This window comes from Camelus bactrianus, chromosome 4, assembly GCF_048773025.1.
Source record: "Camelus bactrianus isolate YW-2024 breed Bactrian camel chromosome 4, ASM4877302v1, whole genome shotgun sequence".
NCBI classification, from domain to species: Eukaryota; Metazoa; Chordata; class Mammalia; order Artiodactyla; family Camelidae; genus Camelus; species Camelus bactrianus.
In genome coordinates, this window is record NC_133542.1 from 93694822 (window position 1) to 93720461 (window position 25640).

The following is a 25640-nucleotide window of genomic DNA, read 5'->3' on the forward strand; positions in this document are numbered from 1 at the left end:
CAGAACATCTCCCCTGATCATGCTCTCTAATGTGGACATTCCCTTCTCAAGGCACTTTTCTCTCTTTAATTATTTTCCTTCCTGGTACCATCATTATCTGCAATCATCTTGGTATTTTTTTTCTTATTTATTACTGTCTTTACCCACCTGAAAAGTACACTCCATGAGGAAAGTGCTCTATTTGGTTTGCTTTTTGTTGTATCCTTAGGGGTTAATCCCATTCCTGGATTATAATAAACTCTCAATAAACAGTTATTGGATGAATGAATAAAAGAGAAAACATATTAAATGTTTAGCACAGTGCCTGGCACATAATAGATGCCAATCTATGTTAGATAATCACATATTGGATATATTATCTATTTCACAGCTCTGGTGGAGCGATCAGTTGCAGTAATATGTGAAAGGCACCAGCTGCAGCTCCTGGTGCACTGAGTCGTCAGCCACCCTGTGTGGGATGCCTAGTGTTGCGTTCATGTAATGGGGACGGAAAAGGATTGACATTCGGCTATTCAACATCTATTTATTTGGGAGCCTGTAGATATTTGACTTTTCTGATAACTGGGTCTTCAAACATTCACACTACTGTTATTCAAATTTTAAAATCCAAAGCTACCGAGCATTGTGCTCCATGTAGAGAAGTGTGAGACAGGTGAGCATATTGTTCTGGGCACAGTTTTTTCCATAAAGTAGGTTTAACTAAATAGACCTTATTGTTGGAAGCGTCATTAACTCAGTATTGCCTTAGCTTGCCCTCCCTACACTTGACAAAATCAATCTTGTCTGTGCTAGAATATCTGTTCTCTTGTAACAGTGATGAAACAGGATGATAAAGGTTTTAGATAATGTCAGAAAAACTATCAGCTGAAAAAAAAATTCCTCAACTCTAAGGGCCGCTACTGGCAGGACATTCATCCTGGGAGAGTCACCCCACCGCGGCACCCCGGCACCACATCTTTCAGACCCTCTCTTGGCAAAGAGCCTGGCATGTGCACAATGCTTGTAAATGTTACAATAAAGGAAAAGTGAGTTAAAGTCTGGGCCCCCAACTTATGCACAGTCTGGGGGGAAGGAATATGGGATCGAAGGCTTTGAGTGTGTTCAGGCTCCAAATCACTATCCTGAGTAACCTAAGACAAGTTACTTAGTGCCCCTGAGGTTGGATTCTGAATCTGTAATGTGGGAAAATGCTGTTAATTTTGTGGGACTGGTTAACAACTGGGAGATGATGATGCTAGTTGAATGCAGCTGATTGTTTGGCTGGCCTCAGAAAATTAGCCTGCTTTTCCATCTTTTCCAATCTTTTGAGGCACTCTACAGCTAAAGGAGACCCACAAGCAATAGAGCGGCCCACAATCTCTACACGCTCTGTTTCCCAGAAGATAAATCCCAGGCTTTTTGATTGTATGCATTTTAATATTATTCAAAATATGAAGCAAAAATAGGAGGTGGCTTATACAATAAATGTAGTCCCTGCTAAACATTTTGTAATTCCCTTCTGCAAAAGTAAGTAGAGTCCCTCTTAGGTTCCCAGCCTGTGCCCTGGTAATGCGGGAAGGGCTCATCCAGCCTGCTGTCCTTCCAGCTTCTTCCTTCTAGAAGGGACCTCCTTCAGCAGTTACGATGAGACAACATAGATGAGTAGGTGCTTCTTCCTTGTCTCAAGTGAGCAATGTGTATCTCTGAGGGTGTTTAGCCTGGGTGATTTCCACCTTAACTGAGTCTCTGCCTCACCCAGGAGTATTTACCTCAAACATCCCTCATGCTGGATAACGATGTGGTCAGCAAGGGTGGCCTTTGAATGAAGAAGAGCCCTCTAGAGGGGTTTCAGACTACCCTAATAATTCCCAGCAGTCTTCTGTACTTGAAAGAAAACAAATTTGACTTGTAAATTGTTTTTTAAATTTGAATTCTGAAACTAGTTTGTAATTGAATTTATTCCATCAATTCACAAACATTTGTGGAGTCCTTCCATGTGCCAGGCCTTGTGCTAGGATCTTGGGACTAAAGAGATGAAAGGACCTGCTCCCAGCCTTGAAAGCTTCAGCCAGGAAGGAAGAGGCCAGCTCATGTAAGACAATCTCCGACAGAGTCAGAGGAGAGAACACAGTTAGAAAGCAGAGGGGAGGTAATTCTTCCTAGGCAGGTAGGTACTAGGAACTGAGTGTGAAGAGTTGCTGTGTTAATTATCTACCACCAAATTTGTGGCTTCCAACATTTATCATAGTTTCTGTGGGTCAGGAGTCTGGGCATGATATACCGTGTGGTTCTTGCTCAGAGTTTGCCACGAGGCTGCAGTCAATGCATCCGCTGGGGCTGCAGTCATCCTGAGTGCTTGGCTGGGGAGGGCCCTGCCCCCACGCTCACCCGTGCGGTTGTTGGAAAGGTTCAGTTCCTTTCAGGCTGTTGGACGGAGGGCCTCGTCAATGCAGACTTGATGGCAGAAGAGGAGAGGCATGTCCGAGGAAGAGGGACCCAGATGAGCTCAGCCATGACAGCACGAGCAAGGCCTGACAGGAGAACCTCGGCATTTGGCCGGAGCGCGGGGTGCAGGGGTAGGACGGAGAGTGGTGACGGGTATGGTCGTGGATGAGAGTGAGGCTGCAAAGACAGGGAAAATACAGGTTATGGAGGGCTTTGTATAGAGAAATGGAGAAACTTGAACTTTACCCCAAGGTGCTGGGAAACCAGTTAGGGTTTTTAAGGAGAGTCAAGGTTTCCTAGTTACTGTGGGAAGATCACTCTTTTGGCAGTGTTGATAAAGGGCTCATTTATTCCCCTTACAACTGATCCCATTAGGCTCTCATAATCAACGTGCATCTCAGCTTTTCTGGTCGTGCAGAAGCAAGCAGTTTGAGGCTATCCAACGAGCCATTAATCATCTGTCCCTAGATTATGGGGCCCGGGTGTGGTGCAGGTCGAGAGATGGTGGAAGACTGGGTGGCTGATCTCTTTTTCTTACCCAGGAAAACTGGGAAAACTTAGATCAGGAGCAGTCGCTGGTTCATCCCCTAGGGGGATAAAATGCAGTTAGCTTTTACAGCTTGCTCACTTCCGCCCCACTGATTCAGAACCTTCCCGCTGACCCTGTTTTGAAGCTTACTGTGCTGTAGTTGGAAAGTTTTGAAAAGCCATTAGCAAAGGTCTAAAAGACAATAAATATGGGTGTACTCTGGTGGCCTTTTAGAGGTTTAGTTTTTGAAACAGAACACAGTAAAGCAATCATGCCTCAGTTTCTTGTTTGTAAAGCAAGTCTTGAACACAGTGAGTTTCATGTTCTGATCTTTTCTCTAAGAGATATAATTACTTAGAAATCTGCTTGTTTATTTTACTTCTGTGATGAATCTTAGGGCAGGCTCTGTTCTTCCTATTTCAGCCTGACATGAATTCTCTGATGCTTTGGTGTCATATCATTGTGGAGAAAGGCTTTTTCTTCTTGTATCATTGCAAAATGTGTAGAGAAGCAGTTGCTCAGATAACATGGGAACTTGTAAATGCATTTCCTTCCCACTGTACTACCAAGAGGCTGAATGAACTTTTTTCATTTTCCAGGAGAGACATTGCCATTTCCAACAGGGAGTATATAATGCATGAAACCAGGAAGAGCTTTGAGTAACAGAGCTGCCTGTCCCACTGTTGTCAGTCAGCTGAGAGGTGAGAAGAGGCCATGCTGGCACTGAGTTTGCTTGGAGTCAGCTCTGCCCCCTTGAGCTGCTCCCGGCACAGGGCAGTGCTGAGGCTGCGCAGTGCAGTGGCCAGTCCATGTGTGAACTTCTAAACTTAGAGGTGGCCCTTGTGGTTCAAGGGACTCTATATTTACCATGACCCATGGGGGTTTCTTGAACTTGTCACATGAAGAAGGCAGAAGAATTTGTAGGGAAGGATTAACACTTATTCTGCAAAGAGAACTACATATAATTTGTCATACATCTGTATTCACAAAAGGAAAATGTGGGCTTTGGAGATGCTGCGGGTCCTCCTCAGTAGGAAAGTGATGAGGGTCTCCAAGTGGTGCAAAAGGTGAATCGAGGGTGTCTCACATATATTTTTAATGATTTATTTTTAAGCTGGGTGATTAATATACAGGTGTTCACTATATTATTTTCTTATACATTTTTTATGGCAAAAAGGAAAGTGGCAATGGAATATTTAAATAGGTTTATTGAGGTTGATATACATAACTGTACACATTTAGAGTATACAGTCTGAAAACTTTTGACACACGTGTACACCTGTGAAACCAGCACCGCAATCAAGAAAATGAGTACATCCACCATCCTTAAGAATTTCTTTATGCGCCTTTGTAATCTGCCTCTTCTGACCCTCCACACTGTTTCCACCCTTCCCAACCATTGTTTCCCCTTCTGTCACTATAGATTAGTTTGCAATTCCGAGAATTTTCTATAAGTGGAACCATACGGTATGTACTCCATGTTGGTTCGTTTCTTTCACTCAGCATATTTATTGTAAGATTCATCAGTGCTGTTGCATGAAGCAGTAGTTACTTCTTTGCTGAGTAGTATTCCCTTGTATGGATACACCATGATTTGTTTACTTATTCACCTGCTGATGGACATTTAGATTGCTTCCAGGTTTTGGTTACCATAAATCAAGCTGCTATCAACATTCTTGTACAAGTTTATGCTTTTGTGTATGTGTACATATGCTTCCATTTCTCTTGAGTAAATACCTAGGAATGGAACGACTGGATCATCTGGTAGTGTATATTTAGTTTTTTTAAGAAAATACCAAACTGTTTTCCAAAGTAGTTGTACTATTTTACATTCCCACCAAGAGGGTTTGGGAGTTCTGTTTCCTCCACATCCTCTCTAATGCTTTGTATGGTCAGGCTTTTTACTTTTAGCCATTCTAATAGGTGTATAGTAATATCTCACTGTGGTTTTAATATGCATTTCCTCAATGAGCAGATGCGTTGAGCAGCTTTTCGTGTACTTGTCATCTATCTATCTATCTATCTATCTATCTATCTATCTATCTATCTATCTATCTATCTATTTAAGTTGTAAAAGTGTGTGTTCAAATCTTTTCCCCATTTAAAAAATTGGGCTGTTTGTTTTCTTGTTTGGTTTTAATAGTTCTTTGTATTTTCTAGATGTAAGTTCTTTATCAGGTATATAATTTGCAGAAACTTCCTTCCAGCTAATGACTTGCCATTTTATTCTCTTTACAGTGTCTTCTGAGGAGTAGAAGTTTTAATTTAATTTAATTTAATGTTATTTTTGGAGGTTGGATTTATCTTTATTTTATTTTTAAAAATTATAGTTGATTTACAGTATTATATTAGTTTCACATGTACAACATAGTGATTCAGTATTTTTATAGATTACACTCCACTTGAAGTTATTATAAAATACTGGTTATATTCCCTGTGCTGCATAATATATCTTTGTAGCTTATTTATGTTATACATAGTAGTTTGTACCTCTTAATCCCCTACCCCTATTTTGCCCCTCCCCTTCCATCTCCCCACTGATAATCATTAGTTGGTTTTCTATGAGTCTGTTTCTGTTTTGTTATATTCATTTTATTTTTTATATATCTCATATAAGTGATAACATGTGGTATTTATCTTTCTCTGACTTATTTCACTAAGCATAATAATACCTTTCAGGTTCATCCATGTTGTTGGAAAAGGCAAAATTCCATTCTTTTTAATGGCAGAGTAATATTCCATTGTATGTATATACCACTTCTTTATCCATTTATCTGCTGATGGATACTTACGCTGCTTCTATATCTTGGCTATTGTATATAATGCTGCTATGAACATTGGGATACATGTATCTTTTCAAATTAGTGTTTTCATTTTCTTTCAGTATATGCTCAGGAATGGAATTGCCAGATCATATGGTAGTTCTATTTTTAGTTTCTTTAGGAACCTCCATACTGTTTTCCATAGTGGCTACACCAATTTATATTCCCACCAGCAGTGTACAAGGGTTCCTTTTTCTCCACATCCTTGCCACCATTTGTTAGTTGTAGTTTTGTGATGATAGCCATTCTAACAGGTATTAGGTGAAATTAAAACATTTTCTCACATCATATACAAAGAGTAAACTCAAATGGATTAAAGACCTAAATGTAAAACCAGAAACCATAAAACTCCTAGAAGTAACCATAGGCAAAACACTCTTTGACATAAATCATAGCAGTATTTTTTTTGGATCTGTCTCCTCAGGCAAAAGAAACAAAAGCAAAAATAAATAAATGATACCTAATTAAACTTAAAAGCTTTTGCACAGTAAAGGAAACTATTGACAAAATGAAAAGAAAGCCTACCAAATGGGAGAAAATATTTGCAAATGATATGACTGATAAGGGGTTAATATCCAAAATCTATAAACAGCTCATACAACTCAATAACAAAAAACAAAACAATTTAATTAAAAAATGGGCAAAAGACCTGAATGCAAATTTTCCAAAGAAGATGTACAAAGGGCCCACAGGCACACGAAAAGATGCTTAATATTGCTAATTATCATGAAAATGCAAATTAATAGTAAAGACTTTAGATGTGAAGTCCAGTTGATCAATTTGTTCTTTTACGTATAATGATTTTGGTAATGTAGCTAAGAAATCTTTGCCAAACCCAAGGTCTCAGTGATTTTTTTTTTCTATGCCTTTGTCTAGAAGTTTTATAGCTTTTAGTCTTTATCTTTAGATCTGTGGTCCATTTTGAGTTTTTTATGTGATATGAAGTATAGCTCCAGGTTCAATTAAAAAAAATTTTTTTGACATTTGTTGAAAAGTTCATTCATTGCCACCTACATGATTTCAAATTTTTCTTTCCCTATGTGGCTTGTCTATTTTTCCTCTTAATATTATCTTTTACAGTACAATAGTTATCAATTTTGATGCAGTCACATTTGCCAATTTTGTGTTTTATGGTTTGTAATTTTGGAGTTGTATTTAAGAAATCTTTGCTGCTTAAAAATTTCTTGTCTAGGATTGAATTTCCATCTTTTAGTTTTCTGTCCACTGTATGATAATCAAATATGCTAGCATGTACGAAATATTCTTAGTGTATGGAATATACAAATAAAATGAAGAAAATATATATTATTTCAGAAATTTAAGAGAGCTGCGAGTGGCAAATTAGTGACAGAAGGAATTTTAAAACTTTTGAAACTTTCCTGGGAAGAGGGAAGAAAAGAAGAAAAAATTGCCATGGAATTTTGTTTTTGTTTTTTTTTGAGAACAGAAGAACAGTGGTAGAGATGGGATAAAGCTTAGCATCAGGTGCTAAGCACGTGGTGTGTATACTTGGACTTGAAGGATCAACCATAAATTCTTGGTGATCATCACCTTATTCTGTGAAAAATTACTGGGAATATTTTGGGTATAGAAAATAACCCCTCATAATCCTCCTACAGCTACCCAGCAAATACCCAGTTTGGGACCCGTGGGACTGTTTAGCTCCCCTCCTCTTACGTGCAGGGGACTCAGTGCTTTTACTGCTTCAAATCATCACTGCTTTCCTTAGGCTCTCTCACTAACCCACCCATCTCCTTGGGTTTCAACAGCTGCCTCACTTTCTGCTTAATGGAAGCCATCAAATGTGCTCCTGTCTCCTGAACCTAAACACGTATCTATATTCACAGCTATCCCCCCATCTTTTCCTCCAGTTCCAGAAAAAATGAATAATTCCTTCTCTCGTTCCAGGTCACTCCCCACCTCCGTTTGCCCTTGACACCCCTTTGCCTTGATTCCAAGATGACCTTCCTTTGACATTCCCTCTGTCTCGTGTCCTCAGTGCTGCGTGTCCACTGGGCCATTCTTGCAGTGAATAAACATGATCCTGGCTCTCTTACCCTAAAGATATTTCTCCATTGGACCCTGAATTTCCATTCATTTTTATTTTGCTTCCTATATTATCCATGTTTGCTGAAAGGGTAGTATTCCTATCCCTGCTTCTCCTACTCCAGCTTCCTCTTCCCTCTACTGGGCCTTGAGCACGCTACTGAGACTGCTCTCCCTAAGGCCGTATCTAATGGACATTCTTCAGGACTATTTTACTGGACTTCTCTGTTGCATTTACTTCTTTTTAAAAACTCTACACCCTTCGGTACCGCTGAAATTTTACTTTCTTGTGTCCTAATCTACTTCTCAGACTATTTCTAGATTGTCTGCATAATAAATTTTGTCTTTTTTTTAAATGTGACTCATCTAAATTGAATGATAAATATATACACATTGTAACTATTTTTTGTTTCTTTGTTAAGCTTTTAGATTGGGTACTCAAATGAAAATCTTATTGTTAACTTTGGTTTTTAATTTTAGTAGGTGTTATGTTCTAATTTCATTCAATTAACTTTTTAGTTAACATTAGCCTAGCTGAGAAAGTATCCTTTTGAATCTGTTTACCTGTTTTCTTTGCAAGAATCTGGATGGTCATTAAATCTGTGCACTGAAACAGCGAATTCAGAGTATTCAACTCATAGGACAGAAATATATAGTGCTGTGCTTTAAAATTATGCAAACCTTAGAAATCTGTAAATGAGAATTGAATTTGGAGCCTGGAGGTAGAAAATGTGATTAAAGAGAATATGAGAGCTTCTGAGGGTTTTGTTTTCTGGGCAGGAGTTAAAAATAAAAGACAAATCTTACTTGCTTTTTTCTCTACCACATAAAAAGGCATCACAAAGGCTTAGAAATACAGAGTTGCTTTTGGCATTTAAATAGATTCTTGGTGTATAGTATACTAATCCTTGTTTAAGTCAGCAAAGGAGTGTGGAGGCACAAAATTAAGGATAAATTCTTCATATATATGATTTTTCTGCTTTGTTTGATAGAACAGAGAGAAAATATTAAATATGAACATATTTTTTTATCAGTATTCTTTTTTTTTTTTTTTTTACCAGATACAATGAACCTCTTAATAATGTAGTCTAATTTAAACCACCTTTGGTCATTTAAAAAAATGTCAGAGGTCATTTCATTTATTCAAAAATTTCAAATATATATACTTTTTTTTGTTTTAAAAAAAACCTATCTAAATGACTTAACAAGAAGTCTGTGAAAGTTTATGCAGGATGAAGGAATCGTGTTTATATTTATTCTTTATTTTATCACCAGAGATTTTGTTTCCTTTCACTCGCTCACATGAAATATGGCTGGTTGATGCCCCATAAAGAGGGCTAGCCTTCGGCAATTGAGAGGAGAGTGGCAGCCTGCCTGACTAATGGTCGGTTAAAGTCTCTGATGCACAGGGATCAAATTAAATAAGGCTCTGTGTTGTCAAGATTTAGAATCTACTGATGCACCAACATTTATTCATCTGCTTTTTATTTAGCTTTGAAGGCCTGCAGGTCAGCTGCCTCTGATTCTTTTGGTGGCCTTCCAGGGCAAGGGAGGCTGAAGGGACAGGCACAGTACAGTGTCCCTAGGTGGCAGTCTTGGATGGATAAACCCCCTCTCTCAGTTGTAAGCACCAGTTGTTTTTTTATTCCTTTCTCTCTCTCTGTCTCTCCCCCTCTTCTGTTCTCTTTCTCTCTTTCCCTTTTTCTTTCTAACCAGCCATTCCCAAGAAACATTTAATTTATGTCTTTATGAACATATATATTATTAAACACTTTATTTCCAGCCCAGGAGTTGTGGGGAGGTTTCTGAATGCTGTAGCAGCAGGAGCGATGATTCCCCTAAACACTTCATAAATGTACATAAAAGGTGATGAATTTAAAAAATCAAACACAAGGCCCCCACCAAAAAGAAAATTACTTAAAATAACCAAAGACCCAAGGCGTGTATAGCCCATCCTGCACTCCCTAGGGAAAAAGTGATTGGCAAAACTGACTGCTTTTGCTTCCTCACTGGTCAAGAGGGGAATATTCCCTGTTGCTGGAGCAGACAGCTCAGGCTGAGATCTGAAAACCTCCCCTTGGCCGTTATGCTTTTAACCTAGGAGGAGCGCGCCGTTGTTAGCCTTGCTGACGGTGTTATGGACGGGGCATGAGGACGAAGGAGCCCTGCCTGCTCTTCCAGGGCCGCGTGGCTAAGGCCAGGAGGGAGAGTCGCCCTAATCAGTAAACACGGTTGTGCTAACCCTGGAGGCTGGATGCAAGTTGGGGCTGACCGGGGCCAGTGCATCATTTACTCAGTCCTCAGAATTGTGCTGCAATTTATAGATGCGTCACGAGTTCCAGTAACTTGCCAAGGCTGTGTAGCTTGTGGTCATCAGAGAAAAGACTCAGATCCAAGTCTATTTCATGCCTAGACATAAATGCCTTCTAGGCTGCCTCCAGGTTAATTGCCTCAGACTTTGCGCCTGGTTCCATTTCTTTCCTCCCATTGATTCCATTCTCCACAGTTTACGTCTCATTTCCCTATTCTTGCAACTCATTTCACATCTCCCGGATCTTTACCAGGTTCCCATTTCACCACTGCCATGACCCTGGATATTATCGACCTCAAAGTTGTTTTAATTTTCACGGCTTTGGTTATTAGTGAGGAGAGCACTGAGAAAAGAAACATCACCTTTTTTGTGAGCAGCCTGCTCAGGTGCTCTCCCTATTTTTCCGCCCATTGGGAAGTCCTCTTTGTTAATTTCTGTAAGTTTTTTTTTAATATATATTAAGTACATTATCTCTTTGTCACATATGTTTCAAGTCTTTTATAAAATAATTGTCATTTTTCTTTTTTAGTTTGTTTATGGAAGCTATTTTTCCACGTGGAAGATTTAAATCTTTATAAACTTGAACCTGTTTCTGCTATGATTCCTCGCTTTGTTGTCTGCCTTCCACAGGCTTCTTCACTTCAGGATCATAAAATATATTTTAGTATATTTTTTCCTTTTCTTTTCAAGACCACTTTATTGAGGTATAATTGACATACAAAAAGCTGCACATATTTAATGTATAAAACAATGAGTTTGGAGATAAGTATTTACATGTGAAACTGTCGTCGTAATCTCTGTCATAAACATATCCATCCCCTCCAAAAGTTTTCTCTTACCTTCTTTATTTATTATTATTCTTATTACTTTCTGGTGATAAGAGCACAACACAAGATCTTAGCAGATTATTAAGTATATAATACAGCCTTGTTTACTAACGGCGCTGCCCTGTGCAGCACCTCTCTAGAATTTATTCATCTTGTGTAAATGAAACTTTGTATCCTTTGCATGGAATTTTCTTCTTCATTGTTAACTTAAAAATTTTTAATCCAATTATTATTATTTTTTGGTATGAGGTAAGAAGGAAATGTAACCTCATTCCATTTTGAGAATAATACATCTTTTGAAATAATAAACATGAATGCAATAAGTACCAGGCACATAGTAACAGGCTATGAGTAGGCACTGTTTTTATTCCCATTTTTCAGTAGAAGAAACTGATGCACAGAAAGTCACAGAAATATTATGTGATTTACCCAAGTTTAAGTAATAATATTTGGCTTTACGAATCATGGAAGTCAGTCTCTTTCAGCAGATAATCTGACCGGAGAGACCGGCTGAAGATTTAGAACTTTATGCTAAGTGATTTAAGTAGGATAACATTTTCCTCATAATTATATTTTTTATCTTTGTTTTCCCTTATAAACATTTAAACAGTAGGACAAAACTATGTACTATCAGATGGAATTATGAGAGAAATAAAGATGTTAAAAGTTAAAGTCTAAAGACAATCATTAAATACAAATATAAGCGTACAAATATAAATGTCTTCCCAGCGCACCTACTACATCTGAGAGTGCTCCACCCATCCCTATAAAGCATGGATCTGTGATATTTTGGAAGCCCTACTCATCCATTTTTGGAGCCCTTCCTGCAGGGTGAGGTGAGGGTGCCGACCACTGACTCTCTTACCCCTGCTCCGTCTGTGACAAACAGCCTAGATCTCCTGGTGTTTGGGATGCAGTGTGTTGCTTCAGAGCCTGCCTAAGCTCACTCCCCTAAACTAATCTCACATGTTTCAGGCTCATTAACTCTATACTCTAACAAGTTAAGTTCATCTGAGTTACATTTGTTAATTTGCTCTGCTAGGGAATGGCTCACACTGTGTGTGTGACTCCCCCCTGGCGGCCTGAGAGAATGCTTGTAGTTTATCATCTGTGAGTCCTTTCACCGAGGGGAAAGATTTGTCTTCTTGAGTTTTACCCATAACACTGGACTTCATCTTTCTGTACTTGACTTCCTGCATCCAGAAGGAACTTTTGAATAAAATGAAACCATCAAAGCAGTAGAGAAAACCAGTGCACTCTGGGGGACCTGGTGCTAACATACGGATGTTACTGGTCGAAATTAGGAAGTAACTTGTTTTGAACAAAAGCAATAGTCAAGTCAGCATCTCTTGTGATTCAAACAGAATTATTTCAAGTTCTGCAGGACTTTGTGTTTTAAGAATCAGGTATTTCACAAAAAGGAAGCCGAGACACATATAAAGTAAAATAATATTTTATGACTACTTCAGTAATGCGTATGTTTGCTGGAGTGAGTTCTGAAAGTGGTCTGGCTTTTGTTTGATGGCCAAACCTAAATTCCATGTTAAAATCTGGTCTCCTATTGAATTTGAGTTCTGGTCCCGGAGGTGATATTGGGTGTGACCAGAGATCAGACAGACTCTTGTTTTGAGCTACAGAATCTGGTAATTGTTCCTTCATAGCTTTCTCTGTGCTGCATCTCTCTCTCGCTCCCCTTTGGGTGTCCTGCAGGAAAAAAACCCACTTTGGAGAAAAATCAAACATTCCTTAGTTTTCAGCAATGCCCAAGGCTGAATAGAAGTTTTTAGGGAAGAGACAGAAGTGTAGTAGATAAAGACATTTGACGGAAACTCTGAACCTTGCCCGACTTGGGAATTCTCTGTGAGGACTATAGAAGCCTGGGTGTATCAGAGATCCAGCAAGCATGGGAGATGAAACAGCTGGACTCAGGGATTCATGCAATCAGAGAAAGTTACAGACTCAGGAGGGGGAGAAATAAGGAGGATTGGGACCAGGGCACCGCAGAGCTATTTTCATTATCTCTACTTAACTAAGAGTTTTTCCTAGTTTTTAAGCGAGGAAAAGATAGAAGCCAACACCCAAACCACACTACCTATTCCACGTAGTTAACTGCACTTGAGTTAACTGGTAAATTGTCAGGTTTAAGCCACTGTTTGGGGGGGGTGTCACTTAACACCTTATACTTTCTTTAGTGGCTATAAAATTCTTAGTAGAGTAATTCTCTCTATATTGTTGAAGAGACATGTAGAACGTGGTAAAATCTCTGCTGATAATGTTATGCAAGATTCTCGAGGACAGATCAGGTCAGCATCCAGAGGATGGCGCCTACTTAAGGCCTGTTCCTTGGTTTAGTTTAGAAGGAGAAAGAGTTGTATGGCATTACGGGCAGTGAAGAGACTTTAGCTCTCATATCTAACCAAACCTTTGAATATTAAGGAATTTAAGGTCAGGACATTAAATGACTCGTCCAAGGCCACCAAGGCAACAGAGCAGGGCCAGGACCTGTATGTAAATCTCCAGGCCCTACTCCCTGGTTCTTCACCATCTGCTTTGTGATTTCACTGAATTTGCTTATTCTGGCAAGGCAGAAAATCTCTCTTAATCTGTTTCCGAATTAAAATTTTCTCTGCCATTTGCAACACTCCAGAGAATAGAAACATAACAAAATCATTGTTTTGCATTAATACTTCCATTTTCAGCCATCCCGGCAATCAATCAGAACTTTTATCTTCTTGCCTGAAGAGACAAGGACATTTAATTCACAGCAATTTCCTTCCTCCTTTCTCTCAGCGACTCTGTTAAATAAAACATGATGGATCACACTCTGCATTTGCATGCCAGCTCAAACAGGGACGGAGCTCTGCTGGAACGGACAGGATGCCACCCTTGCCGAAACCTGGCAGAGGGGTCATGGAGGTTAGTGCTGGGAAGTGCTCAAATTCTGCACAAGTGAACATTTTTCACTCAAGGAAAGGGGCCCAGTTCACAGCCAGAATGAGAACTGGAAGCTGTGCTAAAAATTAATAAATAAACTCTTATTTATGATCAACAAAGATCATAGTCCTGCCTAATAAAGGCTTTTTTGGGGGGGAGGGGGATAACACTTGACTCTTAGAGAACTGAGCTGGGGCATAATCTGGCCAAGTATTCACATTGCTATGCTGGTCATTTCAGTTAATTCCCTCTTTCCCATAACAATTAGAACAGAATTTTTTTGAATCTCTGCATTAATAGAGACTGTTCATCTTTCCTCTTCTTCAGAGTGCCCAGGGATGCTTGCCTTGTATGTGTTTCAGAGCAACCCAGTGCACCTTGCCATCTTTTGCATATGGAGCTATTGATCAGTGTTGACAGGACCAGAAGGGTGTTGTCCAGTCCAGCCTGCTGGTTTTGTGCAGACAGAGGATAACTTCTATATTATTTTCTACAGGGAGTTTATGCTTTGCTTAAACTCAAGGTTAAATGATGAGGCGTTGACTTGAATGCAGGTCTCCTGCCACTAAGTGACAAAGCTGTTTTTATTCATTCATGTATTCATTTAAGAGATCTTATTCTGTGCTGGGACTGTAAAGATGAACAAGATGTAGTAGCCCCCACAAGAAATTTACAGGCTGGTGAGGGATTATAGATCAGTTAACAATGATCATATGCAGTGTGCTAAGTACCATTGTGGAAGGAATATGAGATTATTTGGGAGCACATAGGGGAGGTTCATAATGTAATTTGAAGGATTTAGGGAAATTGTTAATCTCCTTAATCCTTCCATAATGCAATTTAAAGAAAGTGTTCCAGAGAAAGTAAAATCTAAATTGCAATGTGAAGGATGGAGTGGAGTTAGCTTACTGAACGGGTTGGGGGTCTAGGCAGGGGGGATAATCTGAGGTGAAGAAGCCTGGCTCATTCATGGAAAAACATGCCATTTCTGTACAGGATGACTGTATATTGACAATGGTGAGAGAAGACACTGGGAAGAGAAATTGTTTAGGCTTCATAAACCACGTTAAAGATTTTGAACTTGCTTTTTATTGCAATGGGAAAGTGTTGAAAAATTACCAGAACATGAATGACAAATACATTTAGGCTGCAGAGCAATTACCCAGGCAAGTACGGATGATAGATTAGATAAAATCAAGGGAACAGACACCACCACTATCACAGCCTAGAATCTGTCTACAAATCTTTAGTCACAATTGATCAGAAAGAAACTTATTTAGGAAATGAGCAAATGTGGAATTTCTACTGACTTGGTCACCAAATTTCATAGTCTTTCCTGGTTCCAAAAGTAGGATTCCCCAGTGTTAACTTCCTGAGCGGGGTAAGATTGTGTCTGTCACTGTGGCCTCTTTGTTACATCGAGACTCGCAGCTGCTTCACTTCTTACACCAGGCGGCCTGCAGCTCTTCCTGGGTCTCCAGTTCCCCCTGCATGCTGGCTGGTGGTTACAGTTTTGGTAGCAGTGCTAACAGCTCGAGCAATAAGCTTCCTCATCCAGGGTTCCCTGAGAAGACGCTGTCTTTCACAGTCTTAGTTTATAAGTTCTTGGATATCCAGAGATTCATCTGCAGTTCATCTAGCACAGTACTTTCCCCCTCTCTTGACATTCCCTATTATTGTTTCTTACTCATGGTCTTTGATTTTAATTCCCTGTTCACTTAGGGCAGTAGGCTGTATGTGACCCCAGGCCTGTGGGCCTGCCAGTGACTTTGCAAAGATCGGTCATCATTTTCCAGGGGTGCCTGTCTCTGTACCGTGGGGTCCTCCAGTCCATTTTAGCAGGCGTTATGCTGACTGAGTGTATCTGGAAGAGAAACAGTCTCCATTCACTTCTCTGAGTAACAAAGGGAAAGAAGGAAACAGTTATCTTGGTGGCTTGCTCCTTTCTGCCTGTGACAGGCCCACCGTCTTGCCACGTCTAGTCCAGGCCTCACGGTGGCAGAGACCAGCACTGCTCTCAGGAATTATCCTCACATGAACCACATCAGGGGGCTATCTGGCCCCACTCACTTCCAATCCAGCATGAGTTTGAATTTAGAGGCCAATTAGAGCACTTCTAAAGTCAAGAGACAGTGGCTTATACATATTCCAGGAGGAGCTTCAAGAGTAAGCTGCCCAGGAGTGGGTGCTGGCGGGGCTGAGGAAGGCTTTGGAACTGCTGGGACCTCCTTCTCCCATGACTTCTTTCATTTCAGGCAATTTTCGGTATTGAACAGGAAGTGTTAACTCCTTCCTTCCATCGTAGCTGTTCACGCTGAACCTCGAGTTTATCAGATCTCAGAACTCACACCACTTGCCATGGTACTGTCTCACAAAATCATTAATCCAGCGTTTATTGACCTAGGTCCCAGAAACACCCCAGAACATGCCCTGCTGTCCCCAAGGAAGCCTTCAGGCAAAGCCATCCTGGGGTCCCACGCCTGTTTTCCCAGAATCTGTGATGTTTGTTTGGCTAACATTTCCTGAATTGTGTTAAGCTGCCAAAGAAGTGAATGGCTCAGAAATCTTCCCTTGCAGTTTGTGCCTTGCAGTGTCCCAGTGCTGGTACAGTGTTGTGGGTGGGTAGGGAGGAAACCTGCCACTTGGAGACCAGAGGTGGCACCAGGCACTCGGCTGGCAGGGGCCTATCAAGGTGAAGGTGATGGATGGGTTTGCATAAGGGAGGTGGTGATTTTAATAAGGATTATCTGAGTTAGCTCGGAATAACCAGCTGCCTATCTCCACAGGGAGCACCATTTGACATAAATGAAGACAAGGACAATGATCGAGTCTGAAAGAGAGTTAATTGAAAAGGAGTAGCGTCCTCTGATCTGCAGATTGAGCTCCTTAGGAGGATTCAGGTAAGCCAGAGTGAGTCAAATGATTTTACATGCAGCAGTGTCCCTGGGAGTTGCAGACGCCATAACTTCATTGACCTCGAATCGGGAAAAGGCCAACATCACAGCAGATCAAAGGGTGTTAGTTTCCTGGGGATGCGCCTCTTAATTGCAGTGTTCATTAAAATGGTGCTTTGTTTCCCCCCTTTTAGAGCTAGACACACTTTTAAAAAACTATCAAAGGAAAGGAGAATGATAGAATGGGACGTTCGGTATTTGACCCTTTTTCATCTTCCAGCCAAATATCTCAGCCTTTGGATTGAAAGATAAAGAAGTTTGGCTGAGGACCTGTTTCTCTATTAATTCTCCTGGGAACCAAGAATTAATAAGCATCTGTCTGAGCTAAGCCATGATTGATTTGGTCTTCATGATTATGAGCCACATACCATATATTCTCTTTTATGTAACTCAAATCTCTGCTCAAGTGTCATCTCTTCAGACAGGCTGTGCAGGACCACCACCCCATCCACATTAGTGCCCCCGTCATTTTCTATCCATCATGTCCCCGATGCACTTCTCTTTATGCTATTTAATATGCTGTAATTATATTACATACTTACTTGTTTTTCTTCCTACCCTGGATGGCTGTGACCTGCATGAAGAAGGGACTTTGTTTAATTTACTACTGTGTCTTCAGTGCCTATAATAGTGCTTGGCACTGTTAAAATGAATGACCAAGTACCCTGGGCAAGAATTTTCATGTTTATTTCTAGTATGCAATATTCACTTTTTTCCTTGTTTGGAAAGGAATGTTATCATAGATTTTAAAGTTATTTTATGATGAAACAATAATAACAAAGAGATAAAAGTACCACTGGCAATGAACAACAGAAAAGCTAGTCATAATGGGTGAGAGAAACACCAAAACTTAACAGCTGAAGAAATAGAGTGTCACAGAAATGAGCAGCCTAAATATACCACAAAAATGATTTAGGTGGAATGAACTATGTAGGAGCTGTAGCATTAAATTTCATCATACAGTTGGTATGTATGATTCTGTTAGAGTGATCAACTCTGATGAATGAACTCAGTGACTAGCCATGACTTTTTTTTAATTGAAATCTTTATTGAGATAATTACAGACTCACATGCAGTGGTAAGAATGAGTAAAGAAAGATCCTGGGAGCCTTAATGCCAGCAGAGCTGGTCAAGTACCCTGTGTCTTTAAGGGCAGAGCCACACTGTTAAATTTTAAGAAATGAAAAGGGGAGAGTTCTGATCCAAGATGGTCTCAGAGGAGGCTCCTGAGCTCTCCTCCTCCCATGCACACACAATGTACAGCTACCCAAGGAGCAGTTCCCTCTAAAAGAAAGCCAGAAACCAGTTGAGCAGCTTCTACATGTCATAAATGAGAAAATACCCATGTCAAAAAGGGTAGGAAAGGCTGAGGTGCACTCTCACTCATAACCCCACCCCGGGCACAGGGACCTGCAACTGGGTGGGAATTTGCAACTCCCAGGTTCTCCCTGAGGAGTGAAGGATTTGGACCCAACGTGTAGCATCCCAGCTTTTAAGACTGCCACATTGAGGCTTGTTTCCCAGCTCAGAAAGCCAATAGGACCTGGCATCTCAGAGACTCACAAGACCATAACAAACTAAGAAAGATTTTAAAGGTGTCACTGTAACTGTCTACCCTCCCCACTACCCCTCCAGAAATCAGCACAGATGGATCAGACCAAAAACCCTACCTCTGTCTTTCCCTGAAAGAGGCCTTTTCATACCTTGGAAGCTACTGCCTGCAGATCAGGCTGCTAATTTGGCACACAAGTAGGGGCTGACTGAGCTCCTCCCCTAGACTGGGAGCCTGGAGGGTGAGCACCATCTCTGAGTGAGCTCTCTGGCCCACTCCAGGATGCTGCTGTCTCCACCATGTTTGCCAATAGTGACTGCTATTTTTAAAATCTATGATAATTGGTCATTTTGTTTTTTGTCTCTTTGTTTTAGACCAGTGATTCTCAGCTCTGGCTGCCTATAACACTTGAGTCCCTGATTGAATGACTCACTCCCCAGGCAGTTCTGATGTTCAGCCATGATTGACAGCCACTGTTTGGGGTAGGATGGTAGCTGATGCAGGAACAAACTGCTAAGTTACTGATTTGGTTCAGGAGCTCATAGTAAAGGATGACATCAAATCAGAACAACCACCCAAATAGCCAAATCAGCTGACAAGTATTACTTAATGAGCCTTGCAGATAATCAAGGCTCACTGTATTTCCCATGTCATTATTTCAAAGCTATGTCTGTCAGAGGGCTGGCAAGTCTGGACAACGCAGCTTGGGTGTGAAGTCCTGAGTCCCTGTTTAGAGTCACATGCTTAATGTGCATCTAAGTTGTCAGCAATAGATGCATAGCTTCTTGGCAAACTAGGCATATTGTGTGTGTGTGTGTGTGTGTGTGTGTGTGTGTGTGTGTGAATTACACCTTTGGTTTTGAGATAACTGTAGATTCCCATGCAGTCGTAAGGAACAGTATAAAGGGATTTTCTATATCCTTTACCCAAGCTGTAGGACAATGTTATAACCAGGATCGGGGCACTGATGCAGGTGAGGTGCAGAACATTTCCATCGTCACAGGGAATCCCTCATGGTGCTCTCTTTTATTCACACCCGCTTCCCTTCCACGGCAATGCCTTCCTTAACGCCTGGCCACCACTGAACTGGTCTTCATTTCTGTAATTTTGTCACTTCCAGAATGTCACCTAAGTGGAATCATATAGTATGTAACTATTTGGGAACTTTTTTCCCACTCAGCACAATTCTCTTTTGATTCATTTGGTGTGTTGTATGTATCAATGGCTTATTCCTTTTTATTTCTGAGTAGCATTTCATAGTATGGATGCATCATAGTTTGACCATTCACCCACTGAAGAACACCTGGGTTGGTTGCAGTTTTTGCAAAGGAAGCTGTGATAACATTTATGTATATATATTGTTTGTGAGCATACCTCCATTTCTCTGCGATAGGAGTGCTATTGTTGGGTGATTTGAAAGTTTAATTTAGTTTTTTTTTGCAAAACTGACAAACTGTTTTCCAGAAGGGCTGTACCATTTTACATTCACACCAGCAACATATAAATGACTCTGTCTGCATCCTCCCCTGCACTGGGTGTGGCCACTGTTTTTTGTTTTAGCTATTCTGATAGACATGTAGTGATAACTCAACATGGTTTTAATTTCGTTTCCCTAGTGGCTAGTGATGAATATCTTTTCATGTGCTGATCTGCTATCTGTATATTTTTGTTGAAATGTCTGCTTATACTTTTGCCCATTTCTGATTGGATTGTTTTCTTTTCTTTTTTTTACCGTTGAAATTTGTGAATTCATTATACGCTTGTCCTTTGTGGTTTGGACATATTTTCTCCTGGTCTGTAGCTTGTCTTTTCATTCTCTGAACACGGTCTTTTGCAGAGCAAAGTGGTTTTTTTTTTTTTTTTTAATGTTAATGATGTCCACCCTATCAAGTTTCCTTTCATAGATCATGCTTTTGGTGTCAAGTCAATTTACTCTTTGCCTAGACCTGTATTCCAATGATTTTCTCCTGTTTTTTTTCCTAAAACTATGCAGCTTTACAATTTATGTTTGAGTCTGTGATCCATTTTGAGTTAATTTTTATGTTTCTTTTTCTTTTTTTTTTAGCTGACAGATGTTCAATTGTTTTAGTATTATTTATTTAAAAGGCAATCCATCCTCTATCGAACTGCTTTTGTACCTTTGTCAAAAATCAGTTGGGCATATTTGTGTGAGTCTGTTTCTGGGCTCTCTGTTTTGTCTGATTGGCCTTTGTGTTTATTCCTTTGGTGATATCATCTTCCTGATTACTGCAGCTAAATGATAAATCTTGAAATTAGATAGATGGATTCTTCATACTGTATTTATTTATTTATTTTTAACATTTTTATTGATTTATAATCATTTTACAATGTTGTGTCAAATTCCAGTGACAATTTTTCAGTTATACATGAATATATATATATTCATTGTCACATTTTTTTCTCAGAGCTACCATAAGATCGTGTATGTATTTCCCTGTGCTATACAGTATAATCTTGTTTATCTATTCTACAATTTTGAAATCGCAGTCTATCCCTTCCCAACCCCCGCCCCCTTGGCAACCACAATTTTGTATTCTATGTCTATGAATCGATTTCTGTTTTGTATTTATGCTTTTTTTTTTTTTTTTAGATTCCACATATGAGCAATCTCATATGGTATTTTTCTTTCTCTTTCTGGCTTATTTCACTTAGAATGACATTCTCTAGGAGCATCCATGTTGCTGCAAATGGTGTTATGTTGTCAGTTTTTATGGCTGAGTAGTATTCCATTGTATAAATACACCACATCTTTATCCAGTCATCCATTGGTGGACATTTAGGCTGTTTCCATGTCTTGGCTATTGTAAATAATGCTGCTATGAACATTGGGGTTCAGGTGTCATCCTGAAGTAGGGGTCCTTCTGGATATAAGCCCAGGAGTGGGATTCCTGGGTCATACGGTAAGTCTATCCCTAGTCTTTTGAGGAATCTCCATACTGTATTCCACAGTGGCTGCACCAAACTGCATTCCCACCATCAGTGTAGGAGAGTTCCCTTTTCTCCACAGCCTCTCCAGCATTTGTCATTTGTGGACTTTTGAATGATGGCCATTCTGACTGGTGTGAGGTGATATCTCATTGTAGTTTTGATTTGCATTTCTCTGATAATTAGTGATATTGAGTATTTTTTCTTATGTCTATTGATCATTTGTATGTCTTCCTTGGAGAATTGCTTGTTTAGGTCTTCTGCCCATTTTTGGATTGGGTTGTTTCTTTCTTGTTAAGTCGTATGAGCTGCTTATATATTCTGGAGATCAAGCCTTTGTCGGTTTCATTTGCAAAAATTTTCTCCTGTTCTGTAGGTTGTCTTTTTGTTTTACTTCTGGTTTCCTTTGCTGTGCAGAAACTTGTAAGTTTCATGAGGTCCCATTTGTTTATTTTTGCTTTTATTTCTATTGCTTGAGTAGACTGTTCTAGGAGAACATTTTTGAGATGAATGTCAGATAATGTTTTGCCTATATTTTCTTCTAGGAAGTTTATTGTATCTTGTCTTATGTTTAAGTCTTTGATCCATTTTGAGTTGATTTTTGTGTGTGGTGTAAGGGAGTGTTCTAGCTTCATTGATTTACATGCTGCTGTCCAGCTCTCCCAGCACCATTTGCTGAAGAGACTGTCTTTATTTCATTGTATTTTCTTGCCTCCTTTGTCGAAGATGAGTTGACCAAAAGTTTGTGGGTTCATTTCTGGGCTCTCTATTCTGTTCCATTGGTTTATATGTCTGTTTTTTGTACCAAAACCATACTGTCTTGATGACTGTAGCTCTGTAGTATTGTCTGAAGTCTGGGAGAGTTATTCCTCCAGCCTCTCTCTTTCTCTTCAGTAATGCTTTGTCAATTCTAGGTCTTTGATGGTTCCATATAAATTTTATTATGATTTGTTGTAGTTCTGTGAAATATGTCCTGGGGAATTTGATAGGGATTGCATTAAATCTGTAGATTGCCTTGGGCAGTGTGACCATTTTAACAGTATTGATTCTTCCAATCCAAGAGCATGGGATATCTTTCCATTTTTTAAAGTCTTCTTTAATTTCCTTTATCAATGGTTTCTAGTTTCCTGTTTATAATTCTTTCACCTCCTTGGTTAGATTTATTCCTAGATATTTTATTACTTTGGGTGCTATTTTATTTTTTTTAACATTTTTTATTAATTTATGGGTGCTATTTTAAAGAGGATTGTTTCTTTACTTTCTTTTTCTGTTGATTCATCATTAGTGTAAAGAAATGCAACTGATTTTTGAACATTAATTTTGTAACCTGATACCTTGCTGAATTCTTTGATCAGCCCTAGTAGCTTTTGTGTGGACCTTTTAGAGTTTTCTCTATATAGTAACATGTCGTCAGCATATAGTGACACTTTTACCTCTTCTTTTCCAATTTGGATCCCTTTTATTTCTCTCTCTTGCCTGACTGCTGTGGCTAGGACTTCCAGGACTATGTTGAATAGGAGTGGTGATAGTGGGCATCCTTGTCTTGTCCCAGACTTTAGTGGGAAGCTTTTGAGTTTCTCACCATTGAGTACTGTGCTGGCTGTAGGTTTGTCATATATAGCTTTTATGATGTTGAGATATGTTCCCTCTATACCCACTTTGGTGAAATTTTTTATCATAAATGGGTGTTGAATTTTATCAAATGCTTTTTCTGCATCGATTGAGATGATCATGTGGTTTTTGTCCTTTCTCTTGTTGATGTGATGTATTACATTTATTGATTTGCATATGTTGAACCACCCTTGTGTCCCTGGGATGAACTCCACTTGGTCATGATGTATAATCTTTTTTTATGTGTTGTTGGATTCTATTTGCTAATATTTTGGTGAGGATTTTGGCATCTATGTTCATCAGTGATATTGGCTATAATTCTCTGTTTTGGTGGTGTCTTTGACTGGTTTTGGTATCATACTTTATTTTTTTGTTTTCAAAATTGTTTTACTCTTCTAGTTCTTTTGTCTTTCTCTATAAATTTTAGAATAATCCTGTCTGTATCTACAAAAGATATTGCCAGAATTTTGATAGAAATTTTGTTAAACCTATATATTAATTTGGGGGAAATTGACATCTTTATTATGTTTAGTCTTCTAATCCATGAATACAGTTTGTTTCTCCATTTATTCAAATCTGTCTTCCTTTCCCTCCCTCCCTTCCTTCTTTCCTCCTTTTGTTTCTTCTCTTCTTTCTCTTTTTTTTTCCATCAGTGTTGTATGGTTTTCAGCATGCATATCCTGCACATGTTTTGTTAGAGTTACATATAAGTATTTCATTTTTTGAACAACTGGAAATGGCAGTGAAATTTTAGTTTCAGGTCTACACACTCATTGCTAACATATAAAAATATAATAGTTCTTTGTTTGTTTTCTTGTATTTTGTGACCTTTCTGAACTCATTTATTCTATGATTTTTGTCTTTTGTAGATTCCTTGGCATTTTCTATGTAGAGAATCATGTGATCTGCAAACACTTTCATTTCTTCCTGTCTGATCTGCATGCCTTTTACTTATTTTTCTTGCCTTCTGGCACTGGCTAGAATTTTCTACTGTATTAAATACCAGTGATAAGAGTAGACGTCCTTGAATTGTTCTCAGTCTTCTGAAGAAAGCGTTCAGTCTTTACCATAAAGTATATTGTTAGCTGCACGTTTTTTGGCAGATGCCTTTCATCAAGTTCCTAGATTTCTAAAAAGGTTTTTAAAAAATTATAAATGTGTGTTGAATTTTTCAGTTGGTTTTTCTGCATCATTGATATGACTATGTGATTTTTTTCGTCTTTACTTTGCTAATACAGTAGATTACATTGACTGAATTTCAAATATTGAAACTTACAGGTCGAGGTGGTGATGGAGGTGTTGTGTCCTCATTACCAGGCAGCAGGGATGAAACGCCCAGCTTCCTCCTTGGCCTTCTCTCACATCACCCTGGTGGGGTGTTGGGGCCTCTGGTTGCAGCCTCCCTAGGGTGGGAGTGTTAACTCTCCACTCAGATTTTGCGGGTGTGACTGGAGGTAGGGCCACAGTTTTGTTTTTGTTTTTGTGTTTTTTGTGGTGTTTGGCTGTAACAGAGTGGTTATCTAACACTCTTCGTACGCTGCCCCTGATCTGGTCCTTTGGCTGAGAGAGCAGGCTTCTTACTATTACTTCTTTGTACTTGTTGATGTTTCTGGGTTGCCAGCTTCTTCAGCTTGGGATGCTTGAGGCAAAAAGAAGATCCAGGGAACTCACACCACGTTCTTCCCTCATTCAGTTGAGCCTAATTGGTCTTTCTTCTCTCCACTTTTCAGAGTCGGCTTGAGTCTGTTGTATATATGATGTCCAGAGTCTTTTAGTTGTACTTAGTGGGAGGAATAGGGAAAAGCACGTTTACTCCATCTTCTCAGAAGTGGAAGCATATATTTTTAGATGTTGTTGTGTTGGAGGCATTAGACTGAAGTAGTCAGATTGAAACATGTACATATATACTGTGACTCCCCTTCCTCATTGCTCTAGATGACGGAAGTACTGTTTGCCCATTTTAGTAAATGAAATCTTGATGAAATATTTTTTATTACCAAAAATATTGAGTATTTTGTTTCACATGTTTCAAGTGAAACAAGTAATCTCTCTCTAGAATTATCTCTTATTACTTGTTATTTTGTTACTTTCCCATGTGACCCCAAATTGGGGCTTTTGTGTGGCAAGAGTGAAGGTTTTAGGGGAGGCATAGCTCTTTTTGTGGGAATTTTCCTTGGGGATGGATCTTAGAGAAAAAATAGGGAAGGGGGAAGGAGACAGGCATTCTGTAGACTTTACATGTTAGGTGCCTGGAACAGGTTATCTCATTTAATCTTCCAGCTGTATTGTTATCATTTCTAGTTTTCATCTGGGACTGTGGCTTAGAGGGTTTAAGATGATTTAAGTAGATGTGTCAGGGTTGGTATCTAAGCCTGTGTCCTGACAACAACTTTAGCTCTTCTCCCAACCTGCCTTCACCAGGTCATGAGATCATCACACATTTATATTGGAATTTACGTCGTGCCTGTTCTGAAGGATACACTGTAGATAAGACTGTGTCGGTGAAATGAGATCTGTGGTCACACTGCCTGCGGACTTCAGTGACTGTCATGTGCACTTTGGAAAGTGACATCCAGCCAATGGAATATGACATTTCTCTTTCCTAATATTTTAGCCTAGGCAACCGGATTCATGGAAAAACTTCCAAGGAGGAGTATGGGCTGAGGATTTTTGGGAGAAAGAAA

General features: G+C 39.5%; 1 protein-coding gene across 1 annotated transcript in view; it reads left to right on the forward strand.

The window, feature by feature from the left end:
* LOC141577578 (uncharacterized) overlaps positions 1 to 25640 on the forward strand; it is a 736830-nt gene that overhangs the window by 74267 nt on the left and 636923 nt on the right. The window contains exons 5-6 of the mRNA XM_074363186.1: positions 13750 to 13875; positions 16680 to 16793. The gene's annotated coding sequence lies outside the window, so the exon portion shown is untranslated. The remainder of the gene's footprint in view (positions 1 to 13749; positions 13876 to 16679; positions 16794 to 25640) is intronic.